Source organism: Salvelinus fontinalis, chromosome 1 (genome assembly GCF_029448725.1).
Source record: "Salvelinus fontinalis isolate EN_2023a chromosome 1, ASM2944872v1, whole genome shotgun sequence".
In the NCBI taxonomy this organism is placed as follows: Eukaryota; Metazoa; Chordata; class Actinopteri; order Salmoniformes; family Salmonidae; genus Salvelinus; species Salvelinus fontinalis.
This window is the reverse complement of record NC_074665.1, coordinates 41,859,383-41,877,552: the sequence shown is the minus strand read 5'-3', so window position 1 is coordinate 41,877,552 and position 18,170 is coordinate 41,859,383. Positions and strand designations below refer to the sequence as shown.

Below are 18,170 nucleotides of genomic sequence, written 5' to 3'. Positions count from 1 at the left end.
ATAATAATGGATCATTCTTAATGTTACACAAAAATACCTAAATGTTTTAATACATTTCATTTGTAATTATAATTTAAGTTTATCATTAAAATATTGAAATTACTCATACTCTTTAATTTATCCTTCTTTTACAATAAAGAATTAAGTGTCCCACTTTTTCATTCAAGGTGTCCCAATTTACCAGTATCAACTGAAAAGGACAATTTGTGTTTGAAGAAGAGTCATTCATCCTGTGTTTAATTTCTCTTTCTTTTGTATAGTGTAGTAGAGTTCTAAAACTGTTTAGAATGGTATCATGATGGGAGTCAATGGGATGATTCTGTAATGTGTTCCGGAAAGCACATTTTCAGAAAGTGTCCCACTTTACCAATACTCACCCTACCAGTACTTGCGCATAAAATTATTTCCACCACCATTTCTCGCGCGATACATTTTACAGACACAAAAAGATCACACCATGTCGAATTAACAAATTATCTGTCGGCATTTATAAAATTGTACCAAAACTTCCTGTTTCCATATGTGGTTTATGTCGCACTTTAGAGCCATGCTCCCGAGGAGCTGATGTGCTGCCTCCAGGTGTTGTGAAATAGTTGAACTGGGATGCAGTATGTGTCGATCCCTCTTGAACCCTTTTTTTCTGTGGCTCCTGGGTGCCTTGTCCTCAGGGCCCTTGCCTTGCAAGGGCAAGCGCAAAACAAAGACGCTTTGTGAGCCCGGTACATTTCACAACCACACAGCAAAACTAGCAGCTAGTCAGCTAGCAATGACTAGCTATACTAGCCATAAGAGAGAGAGCAAGAGAGAGTGATTGACAGAGAGAGAGATATACAGTGTATTCGGAAAGTATTCAGACCCCTTCCCTTTTTCCACATTTTGTTATGTTACAGCCTTGTTCTAAAATGGATTAAACTACAACAAAAAATGTAAATCTAATCAATCTACAAACAATACCCCATAACATATGACAAAGCAAAAAATGTTTTTTAGACATTTTTGCACATACAAAAATAAAATAATACAGAAATACCTTATTTACATAAGTATTCAGACCCTGTGCCATGAGACTCAAAATTGAGCTCAGGTGCATAGTGTTTCCATTGATCATCCTTGTTGATGTTTCTACAACTTAATTGGAGACCACCTGTGGAAAATTAAATTGATTGGACATGAAAAGGCACACACCTGTCTATACAAGGTCCTACAGTTGACAGTGCATGTCAGAGCAAAAACCAAGCCAGGAGGTCGAAGGAATTGTCCGTAGAGCCCGAAACATGATTGTGTCGAGGCACAGAACTGGAGAAGGGTAACAAAAAATGTCTGCAGCATTGAAGGTCCCCAAGAACACAGTGGCCTCCATCATTCCCAAATGCAAGAAGTTTGGAACCACCAAGACTCTTCCTAGAGCTGGCCGCCTGGCCAAACTGAGCAATCGAGGGAGAAGGGCCTTGGTCAGGGAGGTGACCAAGAACCTGATGGTCACTCTGATAGAGCTCCAGAGTTCCTCTGTGGAGATGAGAGAACGTTCTCTGCAGTACTCCACCAATCAGACCTTTATGGTAGAGTGGCCAGACGAAAACCACTCCTCAGTAAAAGGCACATGACAGCCCGCTATGAGTATGCCAAAAGGCACCTAAAGGACTCTGACCATGAGAAACAAGATTCTCTGGTCTGATGACACGAAGATTGAACTTTTTGGCCTGAATGCCAAGTGTCATGTCTGGAGGAAACCAGGCACCATCCATTCGGTGAAGCATGGTGGTGGTGGCATGCTGTTGGGATGTTTTTCAGCGGCAGGGACTGAGAGACTAGTCAGGATCGAGGAAAAGATAAACGGAGCAAAGTACACAGAGTTCCTTGATGAAAATCTGCTCCAGAGTGCTCAGAACCTCGGACTGGGGCAAAGGTTCACCTTTCAACAGGACAATGACCCTAAGCACACAGCCAAGACGATGCAGGAGAGGCTTCAGGACAAGTCTTTGAATGTCCTTGAGTGGCTCAGCCAGAGCCCGGACTTGAACTAGATCGAACATCTCTGGAGAGACCTGAAAATAGCTTATAATTAATTCCTAAGGCTTCCATTAGATGTCAACAGTCGTTAGAACCTTGTTTCAGGCTTATACTGTGAAGGGCTAGAGAATAAGAGCTGTTTGACTAAGGGGTCTGGCAGAATGCCATGAGCTAAGTCAGCCGCGCGGCCGTGAGAGCAGGCTCTGTTCCTTTTCATTTCTAAAGACAAAGGAATCGTTCGTTTGAAACATTATTGAAGATTTATGATAAAAACATCGTAAAGATTGATTCTATACATCGTTTGACATGTTTCTACGAACTGTAATATAACTTTTTTGACTTTTCATCTGGACCTAGTGCTCGCGCGTCATGAATTTGGAATTTTGAACTAAACGCGCGAACAAAAAGGAGGTATTTGGACATAAATGATGGACTTTATCAAACAAAACAAACATTTATTGTGGAACTGGGATTCCTGGGAGTGCATTCCGATGAAGATCATCAAAGGTAAGTGAATATTTATAATGCTATTTCTGACTTCTGTTGACTCCACAACATGGCGGGTATCTGCTTGGTGGCTGAGCGCTGTACTCAGATTATTCCATGGTGTGCTTTTGCTGTAAAAGTGGTTGCATTAAGGAGAAGTATATCTTTAATTCCATGCATAACACTTGTATTTTCATCAATATTTATGCTGACTATTTCTGTAAATTGATTTGGCTCTCTGCAAAATCACCGGATGTTTTGGAGGCAAAACATTACTGAACATAATGCGCCAATGTAAACTGAGATTTTTGGATATAAATATGAACTTTATCGAACAAAACATACATGTATTGTGTAACATGAAGTCCTATGAGTGCAATCTGACAAAGATCATCAAAGGTTAGTGATTAATTTGATCTCGATTTCTGCTTTTTGTGACTGGAAAATGGCTGTGTTTTTGTGACTAGGCGCTGACCTAACATAATCAGATGGTGTGTTTTCGTCGTAAAACCTTTTTGAAATTGGACACTGTGGTGGGATTAACAACAAGTTTATCTTTAAAATGGTGTATAGTATGTTTGAGGAATTTTAATATTGCGATTTCTGTTGTTTGAATTTGGCGCCCTGTACTTTCACTGGCTGTTGTCAAATTGATCTCGTTAACGGGATTTCAGCCGTAAGAAGTTAACTTTCAGTACACTTTCAATGTCACCATATATCACTCTGATCGTGGCAATAAAACCAGAGCTGGAACCAAACACCTCAAAAGTGTTCAAATCGGTCAAATGCCTTTTCCAGATCAATTGAAATTAGACCAGTATCCAACCTAATAGCCTTAGAGACGTCCAAAAAAAACTGAATCAGAGAAATGTTTTCCCCTATCTACCTGCCTGGAACACAGTAGGAATGGTCCGTATGAATGATTTGCCCCATCACCTCCCTCAGCCTGTTGGACAAAGCCTTGCACAATAAAGTCATTGGCCTACAGTTCTTCACCTCCCTAGGGTCACCCTTTTTCGGAAGTAAGGTGAGGACAGCCCCCCTGCAGCTTATCGGTAGTAACCCTCCGGTCAAAGTATTGTTAACTACTGCTAGCCAATCCTCTCCCCAAAAAGTAAACGGGAAACCCATCAATGCCTGGTGCCCTTCCATTTTCCATGCACTTTAATGCAGTGTATAGCTCCTGCAAAGACAATGGTTGCTCTAGCTCAACCTGAACTTCTGCAGCCCATCAATGAACTGTGATGTCACTGTTTTATCCTCTGTGTATTCACACAGAGGATAAGCTCTGTGTGTACTCACACAGAGCTCAGCATAGAACTCTACTGCCCTCTTTCTAATTTCACTAGGGCTAATGATCACTAGGGCTAGTGAGCTCTTGTCCGACAGCTGATTTGAGGCAACGAATAATTCTTCTTTGTCCATTCTTTTTCTCTAACCCAAAGAAAATGTTGGATGAGGCATCCATTTCAGAGATTCCCTGAAACGTACTTCTCACCAATGCCCCCTGTGCTTTGATACCCAGCAGGTCTGCCAATGTTGCTTTTTTTTCACTTGGGGCCTGAGTATGGCCTCAATCTGAATCTGGATTTTCCCTATTTCCCACCACTGTTGAAGGGATACAAAACTGGCTTATTGAGACCGCCCCCTCTCCCAGAAAAAAACTAAAACATTTCTGGAAGTGAGCATCACTCAATAAAGTTATAATAATATGCCAGTATGCGCTTTTGGGGTTTACAGCGTTAATGAAACTGTTATGAAACAATGATCAGAAAATCCCACTGGGGTTATCACACTTGATTTACAGACATGTGGTTTTATTGTTTTGAGCAGCAATCGATGTAACCTAGCCAGAGAATATGGTGTTCTCTCTCTCACATGGGCCCATGTGTACTGTCTCGTGCCTCCATGTTGGCTCTGCCAAATATCACACAGTTCATGTGTTAAAATAAGTCATTTTAAAAAAGTCCTTGAGGCTATATGAGGTTCTTTGTGGTTTCTATCTAAACCACTGAGGCATATACATTTGTTAAACACATAGTGATGTTTTCATATCTCGCTCTAACTTTGAATAACCTCCCCTCAACTACCTCTTCAACTTCATATGACAAAGGCAAAAACCGTTTTGAGAACAGGATAGCCAACCCCCCACTTTTTTAGCTTGTATGACTACACCCCCCCCCCCCCCCACACACACACACACACACACACTCCTGTTCCCACATAATTACATTTTCAATATTACTTCGTGTGTCTTGCATAAAACTTATGTCACTTCCATTTTCCTTCATTAACTCATTCACCACGGCTCTTTTTTAACATCTCTTGCCCCATTTACGTTTAAAAAAGAAATCTTAGAAATTGGATTCCTCCCTGCCAGTTGCAATGTGGCTATCAGAAGTTAATAGTTGTATCCCACTGGAGAAAATTACTTACCGCTTGAGGAATAAGTTAAAGACATTTTACAGAATTTGGCAACCTTTTATTGACTATATGGAGAATCTCCCCCCACATCACATTGAATGAATCTCTATATTATCCTTATATAAGGTTTCACACGTAATGTATAATATGTAGCCTACGGCAGGTGACCATATGATCCAATGTGTCATTATATATTTTTTTTATTGTATGTTTGTATATATAATTATAATTTGTTTTATTTTTTCTTTCTTTGTTACGCTCGTCTGTTACTGTCACTTTGTCCTATTGTTGTCTAATATCTTTTCACTTTTGTCTTGAATGTTGTTAATTGGAAAATGCAAAAATAAAATATTTAAAAAATTTAAAAAATCTTAAAACTGCTCAAGGCTGAAAAAAAAATACAGAAGAAGAGACAGAAAACACATCTCTTTACAGATTTAAGGCTGTGAATGAACTCTTTCATTTCCCTTAAATCACTTGTCACTCTTGTGACAACTTTCTTGAGTCAAGTAATTTCAGGACTTGTCAAACCTCCCCCCGTAAATTCTTTTTGATTCAATAAACAATTCACTTTCAGGGAAAAAATCTGTTACATTATAATCCTGCATATAGTTCTTCCCTTTTGTCAATTTCAGAAATTGACGTACCTTCTGAATCCCATACCTCCCTTCCACCCCATTTCTCTCGCTGTTTTGTTGTGATGCGTCAAGATGATTCTCTCTATCCTCCCCAGAGGAAAACTCCACCTCCCCAGAGGAAAACTCCACCATCACTATAACCTGATTATCCTCAACTGATTTATCAATTTCTACTTTCCTCTTAGAATTAGAACCTTCATCACCCCTTAAATTCATCCCCTTAATCCTCGGTACTTTTAAAACAGCTGCTTCATTTTCCATTGTTTCAATCTCCTCTAGGAACTCCAAATTCATTTTCCAGCACCGACTCAGCGACCCCATTCGCAGTCTCACTGGCTGTTTCCCCTCCCTCTTTGTTCTGATCTACCACAATTGCCCCCGTAGCCACACTGCTTTCCTTTCCTACTTTTCCAACCATATCTGCCCATCTTCTTCCTTCCCCTGAACCCTTAGCATGTTCATCCCTTCGCGGTGGTGCATTAACTGCACCAGCGCTAGAGATAATACAGGGCTCTGCACGCTCGTTCTTGGGACAATGACGTACCAAATGCCCCTCTCTTCCGCAGCCAAAGCATTTAATTGATTCAGTAGAAGCGTTGAACACATAATCAAATCCGTCAATCTTAAAACTGAACGCTAAATTCAGTTTGTCAGTATCCTTCTTTAAAATCATATGCACATGTTTCAGCAAAGAAAAGGCATTTTTATTGTAGATACAAGTTGACTATGACGAGATAACTCTCGCTCCAACACTTCATCTCTAACAAAGGGTGGCACGTTAGACTTTCTAACTTTCTTCTACGGATTAATTAGAGGAAATACCGACGTCTGTGTATCCCGCAATGCCAACACCACTCTCAACTATCGTATTCACCTTTTCAATGGAATCTAAGAATATCACTACAGTGCTATTCATACTTGAGGCTGATTTTATGATATCATCCACAATGATAGTGTCAACTGCTAAGCTACATTCTTCCAACTAACACCCCGCCGCGGCAGGAATCTTTACTCCACGCCGCCGACTAAGTTTTTCAAACCCCAAACCTCCGCGAGTGGCCATTGCTACCAGCCCCATCCGCTGGTTGCACCCTCGAGAAAAACAACCTCAACGATCACAATCCCCTATACGTGCTTAGAGTGAGACAAGATAACATTAAAACAACTAATTTAATCAATATGTATACACACACACACACACACACACACACTGAAAACACCGAAACCCAATAGAGTGAAAAAAAATTCACAATCGCTCCTGCTTCCCGACTCACTCCAGCATGCACTCCGACGAGAGAGAGAGAGGACATCACAAGCTATTATGGTAAACACACATTAGAAGAGGGGGAGAGGGGAAGACGGATAGATAAAAGGAAAGTCCATAGGCATGAGGTACTGTAGATACACCAGTGCGCATATTTTCATCAACTACGTCAACTTCGGAGTAGGGAATTTTGTGTATATAGTGTCATTTTTTTTCTACAAGACACGTACACACATTTCACAGCACTATAATGGCTGCCTCCCAGAAAAGTGAAAGAAAGCCGTTTCTGTGTCTTCGAACAAACCAAGTGGAACAACTCATAAATGTAAAAATGTGACAATCACATTCTATGCATCATTCGCATAAACAAACTGCCTGTGAGAGAACAGTATTTTAGATATCGAGCACATGATCAATATCACCAAAAGTATGTTTACACGATATCATCTCCAAGTGTGACCAGGCAAATTATTTTCATAATTGACATTAACAAACTGCCTGGGAGTGAATAGTAGCTTAGATACAGCATAGAGCACATAATAATCAATATCACCAACAATATGTTTCAGTGATATCATCTCAACCCATGACTTGATATTTGAGAGGCCACAATGTTACTTTTACATCCCGGTCAAGCCAAAGTCAACACAGACACCTAAGTTACTGTGAGAGTTTTACTGTTTTACCGTTAACTGTAGACACATACTGGAAGTGTCGACAGTGCAACGCTGACAAATTCTCTGCTGTGTGTATGGGCGTGTGTGTGTGTGTGTGTGTGTGTGTGTGTGTGTGTGTGTGTGTGTGTGTGTGTGTGTGTGTGTGTGTGTGTGTGTGTGTGTGTGTGTGTGTGTGTGTGTGTGTGTGTGTGTGTGTGTGTGTGCGTGTGTACTGAACCCCCCCCCCCCCCAATTGTCTCAAGGCTTAAAAATTATTCTTTAACCTGTTTCCTACCATTCATCTACACTGATTGAAGTGGATTTAACAAGTGACATCAATAAGGGATCTTAGCTTTCATCTGGATTCACCTGGTCAGTCTGTCTTGGAAAGTGCAAGTGTCCTTAATGTCTTGTATACTCAGTGTATGCTTGAATGATTAAAAATAAAAATAAATGCTTATAAAAAAAATGCTTAGAACCTATTAAATCCTGTGACTCTGCAGGCATAATGTACACTACATGCCCAAAAGTATGTGGACACATGCTCGTTGAACATCTCATTCCATAATCATGGGCAATAATATGGAGTTGGTCTCCTCTTTGCTGCTATAACAGCCTCCACTCTTCTGGGGAAAGCTTTCCACTAGATGTTGGAACATTGCTGAAGGGATTTACTTCCATTCAGCCACGAGCAACAGTGAGGTTGGGCACTAATGTTGGGCAATTAGGCCTTGCTCGCAGTCGGCGTTCCAATTCATCCCAAAGGTGTTCAATGGGTTTGAGGTCAGGGCTCTGTGCAGGCCAGTCAAGTTCTTGCACACTGATCTCAACAAACCATCTCTGTATGGACCTCGCTTTGTGAATGGGGGCATTGTCATGCTGAAACAGAAAAGGGCCTTCCCCAAACTGTTGCCACAAAGTTGGAACCACAGAATCATCTAGAATGTCATTGTATGCTGTAGCATTAAGATTTCCCTTCACTGGAACTAAGAGGTCTAGCCCGAACCATGAAAAACAGCCCCAGACCATTATTCCTCCTCCACCAAACTTTACAGTTGGCACTATGCATTGGGGCAGGCAGCGTCCTCTTGGCATCTGCCAAACCCAGATTCGTCCATCGGACTGCCAGATGGTGAAGTGTGATTCATCACTCCAGAGAACGCGTTTCCACTGCTCCAGAGTCCAATGGCGGCGAGCTTTACACCACTCCAACCTACGTTTGGCATTGCACAACGTGATCTTAGGCTTGTGTGCGCCTGCTCGGCCATGGAACCCATTTAATGAAGCTCCCGACAAACAGTTATTGTGCTGATGTTGCTTCCAGAGGCAATTTGGAACTCGGCAGTGAGTGTTGCAATCGAGGACAGACGTTTTTTACATGCTACTTTTTTCAGTACTCGGCGGTCCCGTTGTGTGAGCTTGTGTGGCCTACCACTTCGCGGCTGAGCCATTGTTGCTCCTAGGCGTTTCGACTTCAAAATAACAGCACTTACAGTTGACCAGGGCAGCTCTAGCAGGGCAGAAATTTGATGAAATGACTTGTTGGGAAGGTGGCATCCTATGACGGTGTCACGTTGAAAGTCACTGAACTCTTCAGTAAGGTTATTCTACTGGCAATGTTTGTTTATGGAGATTGCATGGCTGTGGCTCGATTTTATACACCTGTCAGAAATGGGTATGGCTAAATAGCTAATCCACTAATTTGAAGGGGTGTCCATATACTTTTGTATATATAGTGTATGTAGATACAGTGAGGGAAAAAAGTATTTGATCCCCTGCTGATTTTGTACGTTTGCCCACTGACAAAGAAATGATCAGTCTATAATTTGAATGGTAGGTTTATTTGAACAGTGAGAGACAGAATAACAACAAAAAAATCCAGAAAAGCGCATGTCAAAAATGTTATAAATTGATATGCATTTTAATGAGGGAAATAAGTATTTGACCCCTCTGCAAAACATGACTTAGTACTTGGTGGCAAAACCCTTGTTGGCAATCACAGAGGTCAGACGTTTCTTGTAGTTGGCCACCAGGTTTGCACACATCTCAGGAAGGATTTTGTCCCACTCCTCTTTGCAGATCTTCTCCAAGTCATTAAGGTTTCGAGGCTGACGTTTGGCTACTCGAACCATCAGCTCCCTCCACAGATTTTCTATGGGATTAAGGAATACCCATCCACGACCCATTTTCAATGCCCTGGCTGAGGGAAGGAGGTTCTCACCCAAAATTTGACGGTACATGGCCCCGTCCATCGTCCCTTTGATGCGGTGAAGTTGTCCTGTCCCCTTAGCAGAAAAGCACCCCCAAAGCATAATGTTTCCACCTCCATGTTTGACGGTGGGGATGGTGTTCTTGGTGTCATAGGCAGCATTCATCCTCCTCCAAACACGGCGAGTTGAGTTGATGCCAAAGAGCTCCATTTTGGTCTCCTCTGACCACAACACTTTCACCCAGTTGTCCTCTGAATCATTCAGATGTTCATTTGCAAACTTCAGACGGGCATGTATATGTGCTTTCTTGAGCAGGGGGACCTTGCGAGCACTGCAGGATTTCAGTCCTTCACGGCGTAGTGTGTTACCAATTGTTTTCTTGGTGACTATGGTCCCAGCTGCCTTGAGATCATTGAAAAGATCCTCCTGTGTAGTTCTGGGCTGATTCCTCACCGTTCTCATGATCATTGCAGCTCCACGAGGTGAGATCTTGCATGGAGCCCCAGGCCGAGGGAGATTGACAGTTCTTTTGTGTTTTTACCATTTGCGAATAATCGCACCAATTGTTGTCACCTTCTCACCAAGCTGCTTGGCGATGGTCTTGTAGCCCATTCCAGCCTTGTGTAGGTCTACAATCTTGTCCCTGACATCCTTGGAGAGCTCTTTGGTCTTGGCCATGGTGGAGAGTTTGGAATCTGATTGATTGATTGCTTCTGTGGACAGGTGTCTTTTATACAGGTAACAAGCTGAGATTAGGAGCACTCCCTTTAAGAGTGTGCTCCTAATCTCAGCTCGTTACCTGTATAAAAGACACCTGGGAGCCAGAAATATTTCTGATTGAGAGGGGGTCAAATACTTATTTCCCTCATTAAAATGCATATCAATTTATAACATTTCTGACATGCGTTTTTCTGGATGTTTTTGTTGTTATTCTGTCTCTCACTGTTCAAATAAACCTACCATTAAAATTATAGACTGATCATTTCTTTGTCAGTGGGCAAACGTACAAAATCAGCAGGGGATCAAATACTTTCCCCCCTCACTGTATACAGTGCATTGATCGATATATAGACCATTCATTTTCTGTCATTGTCAGTGTGGTATTTTTGCTGACAGGAAGGATGTGCTTCAAAAACAATTAGTGCAGGACCTCTCCTTGACATTGTCTCTTAATTAGGTTTTTTTCCCAACCCAAGTGATTTTCAGGTTGGCTGAGCAGTGTACGGCTGGCTGTATGTCTGCCTCAGGTCGACACTGATCGACTTCAGGAGATGAAGAGATGATGGAGCATAGATTAGTGGTACAGACACCAATTACAGGAGGGGATAGAGGTCAGGGATGAGAGGTAATTGCAGAGCTTTGTGGTTATGATTCTGACGTAAGCCAGACTTCAGGAGCTTTGGGCATATAGATGGCTATCTCTAAAAGGCTTTTGTGATGGGGGAACACCAGCTGTCTTAACAAATCAAAACAAGAAAATAAGATCAATGACTCGTTAAGAACAGTCGCACGGGTTCTGTTAGGAAATGTTGTGTTGACTTGATGGATCACTCATAACGGCGATATTGACTATTCACAATGACATAGGCACTACGATAAGCACAGACACTATAGCATAAGCACTGTGCAAAAGCACAAGAACTGTTTATACCCCCATTCGGTATTAGATAGAACGCCCACTTTGGGAGAAAACCAATGAATGGACAAAGCCATCGATCCCGTGACACTTTTCATTCCTATGTGAAGATATAGCGCATTGAAAGCCAAATGCAGTCGGTTAAGATGGCGTCTCATGGAGACATAACATGCGCAGTTTGACCGACTGGGGTACGGCAGGTACCGTTAGCATTACTTCTTCTGTGTGTGATTTTAATATAATCGGTTCAAGGACATACAGTATATGCAATTATTGGTACCATGAGTGTCTTTCAATTTTTTTTAATGAAGATTGACATTTTTCCATTCACTATGATGTGGGATCCTGTTTTCTTTTAACAATGCCTGCAGAGATTAACAATAGCAGGACCTAACCAAGATGGCGGACTGAACACAGCGGTGCAGATCGTATCAAGATAAAAAACATAACATTCAATATCTGTAAGATAGAGTAAATATTAGCACTTCACATAATCGTGGGTAATAACCTTCAATCTGGATAACAACACAAAACAAATCATTAAGCTAGAGAAATGTATCGACAAATAATATGAAAACAGCAACACCCAAACATGACGGAGAGTAAACAAGGAGAACCAATCTCCAAAAGAAAACGTGACTCCTTGACGGACACAGACGATTTATGCTTTTCACCACCGGGAATGGTAATGGTGGAAACGGATCTGTTAAAATCGATAAATGACAAACTGGGCATACTTGAATTAGTCAGGAAAGATATAAAGGAGTTGAAAGCGAGCCTCAAGATGAGTGACGAAAAAGCTGCGACAATGGAGAAAAAAAAGAGCTAAAAGGAACAGCCAATAAGATTGAAACGGATGTTAATGAACTTAAAAAGGAGAAAAATTTTCTGAGAGAAGCCTTACTTGACATATAGACTAGATCTATGAGAGAAAATTGGGTACTTACCGGTATCCAAGAAAAAGAAGGACAAGTTCCTGAAAGTGTGGTGAAGGTATTCTTTCTTACAGTGCTTCAGATCCTACACGAAGCTGTCGACCAAATCCAACTCGGATGTGTACACCGTTTCGGACAGAGAAGACAGAGATATGAGAGCCCAATCATTGCCAAATTTGCTTTCTTTAAAGATAAAATAATGGTTAAAAGCCTGGGTAAAAGACTCACTGGCACAAAAATAGGCACAAACGATCAGTTCCCAAAGGAAATTGCAGAACGGCACAAAGTTCTGTGCCCAATCTTCAAGGAGAATAGATTAAAAGGGAAACGTGTAGCTCTCGTAGTCGAAAAACTGTATATAGATAACCAAATGTTCCGAGACACAAAGACTACTTTATAGCTATTCTAAATATTACAAAGTTTCCATAGAGGAATCAAATAATGGAACACCCAATACTAGCCATGGTAGGGATTGTAATAAAAAAAAATAGAAAAGCAATAAAATAAAACAATTGTTAAAGAAATAAACTCCAACTACACTATACCATTCTAAATAGGGAGTGTTGGAAAATAATTAGCATTAGACTTTCCATGTATAGTATTTCATAAATTGATAAGACAGCATTAGAAGAAAGGATCATTTGTGAAATAATACATCTTCAAATATAAGGAACTGGAACACAAAAGTACTCAATCAACATGGTAGAGATAAAAAACAGCAAACAGGGGACATAGAAGCCACAGTACATGGGTGTGTGTGGATTTATTGTGATGGAAGGTGGCGTGTGTGCTTTTGTGTTTGGAAAAGTGTGGAGTTAAGTGAGTGAAAAAGGAACAAGGTTGCAAATCCCAATTGCAAATTTCAATTTTGTGCATTCATTTTTGTTGATTTATTTATTGTGCTATCATGATGGAACAGTCCACAACCCTATACCCTTGACACCCACCTGAGAGACCTATACACTAAGGAGAAGTCCTTATCTGTGCAGTGGTTCCTCCTTTAAAGTTGCGAGCTTATGCCATGGGACTCAGAGGTCATTTGTGGTTTAGTACGGTACCCTGCGTCACCACTTCATTGCTCAGGACCAGCGCAAGGGGGAGCTAGAGCACTGATTATGCTTTTGGGTCCTATTGTGTCTCTGAATGGGCGACACAAACCTAAATAGAAACTGATAATTGTGCACAACTTCAGTATTACTCAGTGTAACAACAGTTTTCGTAAGGTTTTTATTATTTTATTTTGCTAGGATTATTTTGCTCTTACTGTAGGCCACTACTGACCGGTTGCATTGTACAGTGCCTGAGTGGCGCAATGGTCTAAGACACTGCATAGCAGTGCAAGCTGTGTTGCTACAGATGCTGGTTCAATATCTATGCTGGCCTCAACTGGGACACCAGTGAGATGATTGTAGGTTTTTGTTTTTTCTCCCTCTAAAAACAGAAATAAATAATTCCACATAACAAACTGGCTTTATTTACAAATTAGTAACAATGTCTCACCCAATTGCTCATTCTACATTATTTGAAAACAAAATCATCTCCAAAATTTTTAAGGGGCATTGCACTAATAATGGCGCTGACTAGGGAAACGTTCCCGCTGTTCTTAGTGCCAGTCTGCACATTCAAACTAAATTGAGTTTGATAAAGCTAACACAACGTGCCATTGGAACACAGGAGTGACGGTTGCTGATAATGGGCCTCTGTACGCCTATGTAGATATTCCATAAAAATTCAGCCGTTTCCAGCTACAACAGTCATTTACAACATTAACAATGTCTACACTGTATTTCGGATCAATTTGATGTTATTTTAATGGACAAAAACAAGGACATTTCTAAGTGACACCAAACTTTTGAATGGTAGTGTATATTTACAAAACAATAAATGTGGATTGAAAATGATGCAAACAATTACATTGATGGAAGCTACAAACTATCTGCAATATTAAAGCTGATCTACCCCCTAAAATAAAATAACAATGCCTGCAGTAATGCGTTCGGCCTTGTACTTCCGTGGCTTCAATGAGAGCAGACAGTTGTTCTCCCATGGCGAAAACAACCTGTGGTTACCTTGGTTACTCCATCAGCTCAAAGCAAAAAACTTGACCTTTTTCAAACACGATTTTCTTGATGTCTGCTTGTTTTAGTCAAATTAATTTAAGAAAAGTACAATGTCTAAAGATTACTTTTCAACATTGCTAACTCCCCAGCGTTCTCGCTACTTAGAAACTCTTAATATTGTTGGGCTACCCTGTCCCTGATGAACCATTTTCATGACGGCGCTAGCCCCGTGAATGAGTGCTAGGTAGCTACCGACCACAACATTACGAATCTAGCCAAGGCCAACAACACAAGCAAACGGACTATACAGCTTCAAGTAGTGAATGTCTTACTTGTGATTATATGTTTTCCACACACATAGCTATGTGTACTTTCCCACTCTCCCTCAATGAATAGCCTGAAGCCACAGGGCTCTCCTTGCAGGATAAGAAATTGGTTCTTTTTTATAATGGGGGTCAATAGGGAAGACCGATTTTTTCCCGGCAAGGTGTGGGTGGTTTAGGGGAATTCCTTCTTATTACGTGAATATCGACAGGGGAGTATAAGCACAAACACTATGACATAAGCACTGTGTAAAAACACAGGCACTATGATATAAGCATTATGCAGTGCCTTCAGAAAGAGTTCACACCCCTTGACTTTTTCCACATTTTGTTGTGTTACAGCCTGGATATAAAATGTATTAAATTGAAATGTTCTGTTACTGATCTACACACAATACCCCATAATGTGACGCATTACTCAACCTTCGCATCTCCCGAGCCCGTTGGGGAGTTGCAGCGATGAGACAAGATCATAATTGGATCGCAGTTGGATATCACGAAATTGGGGAGAAAAAGGAGGTACAAAAAATATGTATTAGAGCTAAGCACAGGCAAAATCCTAGAGGAAAACCTGGTTCAGTCTGCTTTCCAACAGACACTTGGAGATAAATGCACCTTTCCGCAAGACAATAACCTAAAACACAAGGCCAAATATACACTGGAGTTTCTTACCAAGACGATATTGAATGTTCCTGAGTGGCCTAATTAAAGTTTTGACTTAAATGAGCTTGAAAATCTATGGCAAGACGTGAACATAGCTGTCAAGCATTGATCAACAACCAACTTGATGGTGCTGTGATTTTGTCGCCTGTCAATCTGGAGAGGTCACTTTATCGTAACAATCCTATTATACATAGCACAGTCCGAATCTGGAAGCAAATTAAAACCCACTTTGAGCTTAGACCAATGTCATTCATGCTCCCTGTTGCCAGGAACCCCTCCTTTGCCCCCTCTAACCTTGATAACACCTTTGAGCAATGGGGAGAGTTGGGGATAAGTACCATAGGGGATTTATATATAGAAGGGACCTTTGCTTCCTTTGAGTTGCTGAGGGAAACTTATAAACTTCCCAGAAGTAACTTTTTCAGATACCTACAAATCAGAGACTATGTTAGGAAACACCTCCCAACATTTGGGAACGCTAAGCCTTCCATGTTTGACGGATGCATAAAAACATCCCCCACCTCAGACAAACTGATATCTCGTTTATATGATGCTTTTCAATCTGTTAGCACACCTTCTACAGATGCCATTAAGGCAAAATGGGAGGAAGAACTAGGGACTGACATTTCGGTGGCAGACTGGGAAGATAGCTTGGAGTATATCCACACCTGCTCCATTAACTCCAGACATCGTCTCATACAATTCAAGGTATTACACAGATTACACTATTCCAAAACCAAACTGCATAGGATATTTCCTGATACATCCCCTATGTGTGATAAATGTCAGGCTGCACAGGGTACACTACTCCACTGCTTTCCCCTATGCTCTAGCTTGTATGGTTACTGGTGTGGAATTTTTAGGATCCTCTCTGAAGTTCTGGAGACTTCAATTGACCCAGACCCGCTTCTGATAATCCTGGGAGTGTCTGATTCCCTAAACGGATTAACCAACCCTCAAAAACAACTCATCTTTTACAGTCTCATTTCGGCAAAAAAACTAATCATGTTGTTTTGGAAAAAGAGGGAAGCGCCCACTACCAAATTATGGCTCAGCGAATTGGCAAACACTGTACACTTAGAAAGAATTAGATATATTTGATCAAATCTGGCAGCCTTTCCTCTCTTACATGGACCATTCGGCGCTGGGAATTTGTACTTTTTAACGCACTCTCAATTGTAATATTTGAATCCACCTTTGGGCAGCATGTGCTGGCACTGCCACCCGAGCAGTCGGGAGGGGAATAAGGGGAAGGGATAAAGGGGGGGAAGAAGTGGGGGAGGGATAAAGGGGGGGAATAAGTGGGGGGTGACACCTACCCTCTTTCTTTCTACCTGTCCTTGTTCTGTATGTCTTGTTTTGTAATATTTGTTTTGTACCCAGAACTCTGGGTCTTTTTGTTTCTGTCTGCTCTTTTATGTTTAGATAAGAATTGTATACCTGTCTTTTATACCTATACACCATTCTTGTGTGTGTTCAATAAAAAATATTTGAACGAACAACCAACTTGACAGAGCTTGAAGAATTGTTTAAAGAATAATGGGTAAATATTGTACAATCCAGGTGTGCAAAGCTCTAAGAGACTTACCCAGAAAGACTCAGCTGTAATCGCTGCCAAAGGTGATTCTAACATGTATTGACTCAGGGGGTTGAATACTTTTCTAATCAGGATATATTAGTGTTTTATTTTCCATAAATGTTTAAAAAAATATTATCTTTTTTCTTCCAGATTACTGTGTGTTGATCGTTGACAAAATGACAATTAAATCCATTTTAATCTCACTTTGTAACCCAACATAATTTGGAAAAATTCTAGGTGTGTCAATTATTTCTGACAACACTGTATAAGAACAGACACTATATAAGATGAACACTGTGTATAAGCACAGGCATCATTATTTTATACTTGTTTATGTATCATGATTGTGACTTTAAAGCAATGATTGGCAATGGACTAGCCTTGTGGCCAAATGCTAACATACTGTAGCAAATTTAGCTAATTGTAAGATACTGGAAATCCAGCCATTTCATTGTTATTCAAGATCCTTATATTTCTGTTCCAAGCCCCCATTTACACAGTTAGCCATGTAAATCATGTTGGATAAAGAAATATTAGCAATGTAAAGAGTAGAAACTCAAGAGTGAATGCTGCACTTCAGGGATTTTTGGTCTGATTATGAAAAGTTATTTGCCATACACACACCTTTCCTTACGGTCATCTGTGTGAAAATACACACTTCACTACAAATCTGTGTTTAGGCTTAGCACATAAAAGAGCTGCAGCACTCTGTTTGCATGGATAACTAACTAGTAAGTCAATTGACTATTCATGTTTGCATGGATAACTACTCAATTGACAATTTATTTTAATAGCAATGCACATAAATGATGTGAGTTATTGATTTTGTCTTATTGATGACGGGCTTCCCAGAACATATGACATACTCAGAAGATTAAATGCCCCAGCAACAGTATTACACATCAAAATGAATGCACTCATTATTTTGTATGTAATTTAAATTTGGTCATTTAGCAGACGCTCTTATCCGGAGCGTAAATTTTCATACTGGTCTGCCGTGGGAATCGAACCCACAACCCTGGCGTTGCAAGCACCATGCTCTACCAACTGAGCCACACAGGTCACCAAATGCAATGTAGCTACTTACCATTTTATGGCATTCAAACATGGTGTGAAATATGCATGATATTTTCTGTCATAGTTGTGAATGAAAGAGGTAGGGTGAAAACTTGACAAGTCCTTTCATAAGAAATTTGTCAAAAGTGGAATAGCAGCAACGTGTAGCCTATTGCATAATACAGTATGATCACTGACTACATTGTTTCAACAATGAGCTACATCTCAAT

General features: G+C 40.7%; 1 protein-coding gene across 1 annotated transcript in view; it reads right to left on the bottom strand.

The window, feature by feature from the left end:
• Positions 1-18,170, bottom strand: part of pth3r (parathyroid hormone 3 receptor) — a 65,826-nt gene that overhangs the window by 45,848 nt on the left and 1,808 nt on the right. The window lies entirely within an intron of this gene.